This window comes from Galeopterus variegatus, unplaced genomic scaffold, assembly GCF_000696425.1.
Source record: "Galeopterus variegatus unplaced genomic scaffold, G_variegatus-3.0.2 Scaffold5812, whole genome shotgun sequence".
NCBI lineage: Eukaryota > Metazoa > Chordata > Mammalia > Dermoptera > Cynocephalidae > Galeopterus > Galeopterus variegatus.
Window position 1 is genome coordinate 31798 of NW_007731923.1, and position 4092 is coordinate 35889.

A 4092-nucleotide genomic window follows, 5' to 3' on the forward strand; every position below is an offset into this window, starting at 1 on the left:
TTTTTTTGTCTTTTTTTTTTTTTCCGTGTCCGGCAATGGATCGCAACCCTCAGTGTCGCCCCCGTACCGGACCGGGACCAGCAACGGGATTGCAGCCCTCGGTGTTTCTCCCGCTCCTCGCTCAGCCAGTGAGTGGGAACCGGTCTGTATGTGGGATCCGAACCCTCGGCGGGAGCGCCGCCACACTTCCCAAGCAGCGCACTATAGCAGTGCGCCACCGGGCGGCCCGATAAGTTTCATTTTCTAATAAATCACCCAGTTGCAGGTATTTTGTTATAAGCAACAGGAATGGTCTAATACACATTCCCTCTGCCAGAAACACTCTCACCTCACCTCCACTCTTTACCATTCTGATCCATTTCACTTATTCAATTCCAACTTATTCTTCACATCTCAGATCAAATTATCCCCTCTTTAGCAATTCTTGGCACACACCCCATTCTCAACCCCTGTTAAAAGTTCTCACTGGACTTACAGTTTTCAGTTCTGAGATAGGAGGTGCTCAGTTTCCATGGGTTTGGTTTTTAGGACTCACCTCTGGGTTTTAAGCCTCTACCCGAGGTCTCAGGCCCCTTCTTTGGAGGAGAATTACTGTTGCCTGGTGGATCTATTTTGAGCACCAACATGGGAAAATTGAGACCTCAGGGAGCTAACTTATGCAAATCCAGTGACTGGGCATGCTCAGTAAAAAGGGATTATATAACCCTAATGGCTGAGCATGCTAGTAAAGTGGAATTTATATTCATTAGATAGCATTAATATGTATTAGACAGCAAAACTATAAAAGTGGAATCCCAGCAGAAGGCAGGGTTGTTGCTCACTTTCCTGGGGCCAACCTACATTTCCCCAGCTAAGATGTGTATGCTTTCTTTTTGTATCAAATTTACTTTCAGCAAGCAGCTGCTCACTCTCTTGAGCCAGCTTACTCTTTGTGCTAAATTTTAAGCATATATTTCTTACTTTTGTATTAAACTTTGTGCAGTCCTTGTTTAGTCTCTGGAGCTAGGCAGTACTCTCTCTGTGTAATCTGTATCTCTTATTCATTACGTTAAACTGTTCTCACTTTCTACTGTGACTGTGCCCTTGAATTCTCTCCTGTGGTAGAGTCAAGTATCTGGTAAGAGGATGAGGTGGGTTAAGGTCTGCTACTGGGCCTTATATTATAAATTAATTATGTGGTCTGCTCTCAGACTACAGTGGAATTAAAAACTAGAAAGGAATAACAGAATGGTAACTGAAAAATTCCAAAATACATATAATTAAACAATAAGCTTCTAAATAACACATGAGATAAAGAAGAAATCTCAACAGAAAATTTTTAAAATTTTTGCACTAAATGAAAATAGAAACACAGCTTATCAAATTTTATGGGATGCAGCAAAAGCTGTGCTTAGAGGGAAATGTATAGAATTGAATGCATATGTTAGAAAAGAAAAAAGATCTAAAATCAATAATCTAAGTTTCCAATTTAGGAAACTAGAAAAAGAAGAGCAAATTAAATACACAGTAAGCAGAAGAAAAGAAATTGTAAGAATTAGAGCAGAAATCAATAAAACTGAAAACAGTAAATCAATAGAGAAAATCAACAAAACCAATATCTGATTCTTTGAAAAGATCGATAAAATTGATAAGCCTTTAGCTAGGCTATCTAAGAAAAAAGAGAGAGGACAGAAATTACTAACATCAGAAACTGAACAGGGGATATCATTACAGATCCTGTGGACTGACAGAATGTGGTGCTGACAACACCAAGGTCAAGGGTTCAGATCCCTGTACTAGCCAGCTGCCCCCCAAAAATAATAAAATAAAACAATAATAAAGGAATACTATGAACAACTCTATTTCTGCAAATTTGATAACATAGATGAAATGAACCAATTCCTTGAAAGACACACTTTGCCAAGACTCATACAAAAAGAAATAGACAATCTTAACAGGCTAAATTAAAGATATTAAATTAAAGATATCTAAATTAAAGATATTAAATTAATAATTAATAACATCCCAAAACAGAAAGCACCAGGCCCACGTGTGTTCACTGATGAATTCTACCAAACATTTAAGGAAAAAATTATACCAATTCTCTACAATCCCTTTCAGAGGCTAGAAGCAGAAGAAATACTTCCTAACTCATTCTATGATACCAGCATTACCCTAATACCAGAACTAGACAAAGACATTACAAGAAAACAACAGATCTCTCATCAACATAGATGCAAAAATCCTCAAAATAATTAGCAAATCAAATCAAGCAATATATAAAAAGAAGTATACACCATGACCAAGTGGGATTTATCCAAGGTATGCAAGGCTAGTTCAACATTTAAAAACTAATGTAATCCACTACATTAACAGATTAAAAGAGAACAATCACATGATCATATCAATAGCTTCAGAAAAAGCATTTGACAAAATCTAACACTCATTCATGATAAAAACTCTCAGTAAACTAGCAATAGAGAACTTCCTCAACCTGATTAAAAAAAAAAAAAAAAACTACAGCTAACATCATGCTTAATTTTAAGAAACTTGAATTATTCCCACTAAGATCAGGAGGAAGGCAAGGATGTCCCCTCTCACCACTCCTTTTCAACGTTATACTTGAAGTCCTAGCTAATATAATAAGACAATAAAAAGAAATGAAGGTATACAGATTGGGAACAAAGAAATAAAACTGTCTTTGTTTTCAGATGACATTGATCATCCATACAGAAAATACAGAAGAATTGACAAAAAAAAAAAACTCCCAAAACTATTAAGCAGTTATAGCAAAGTGCAAAATACAAGGTTGATATACAAAAGTCAACTGCTTTTCTATACATTAGCAATGAACAAGTGAAATTTGAAATTTAAAACAATACCATTTACAGTAGCACACAAAAAAGTAAAGTATTTAAGTATAAATCTAACAAAATATGTACAAAATTTATATGAGGAAAGCTATAAAACTCTGATGGAAAAAAAATCAAAGAACTACCAAATAGACATTCCATGTTCATGAATAAGAAAACTCAACATTGTCAAGATATCAGTTCTTCCCAACTTGATCTATAGATTCAATGTGATTCCAATCAAAATCCCAGCAAATTATTTTGTGGATATCAACAAACTGACTCAAAAGTTTATATGGAGAGGCAGAAGACATGGAACAGCTGACAATATTGAAGGAAAAGAACAACGTCAGAGGACTGACACTACCCAACTTCAAGGCTTAAAAACTACAGTAATCAAGACAGTGTGGTCCTGGCAAAAGAACAAATGAATAGATCTATGGAACAGAATAGAGAGCCCAGAAACCGGCCCTCAAAAATACACTCAACTGATCTTTAACAAAGGAACAAAGACAATAAAATGTAGCAAAGATAGTCTTTTAAACAAATGTTGCTGAACAACTGGACCACAAGCAGAAAATTAATCTAGACCCAGACCTTACACCTTTCACAAAAATTAACTCAAAATGGATCATAAACCCAAATGTAAAATGCAAAACTATAAAACTCCTAGAAAATAACACAGGACGAAACCTAGATGACCTTGGGTATGGCAATGACATTTTAGATACAACACCAAAGGCATGATCCATGAAAGAAATAGTAAGCTGAAATTAATTAAAATTTAAAGCTTCTGCTCTGCAGAAAACAATGTCAAGAGAATGAGAAGAAAAGCTACAGACTGTGAGAAAATATTTGCAAAGGACACAACTGATAAAGGAATGTTACCCAAAATATACAAAGAACTCTTAAAACTCAATATTAAGGAAAATGCCAATTTAAAAATGGGCCAAAGACCTTGATGCCTCATCATAAAAGATATACAGATGATAAATAAGTATATAAAAGAGTGCTCCACATAATATATCACCAGAGAAATGCAAATTAAAACAATGACATACTGCTACACACATGTATTAGAACGACCAAAATCTAAAATACTGACAACACAATATGCCCGCCATGATGTGGAGCTTTCATCCATTCCTGGTGGGAATGCAATATGGTACAGCTCCTTTAGAAGACAATCTGGCAGTTTCTCTCAAAACTAAACATCCTTTTATCATACAATCTAGCAGCCATGCTCCTTGGCATTTACCCA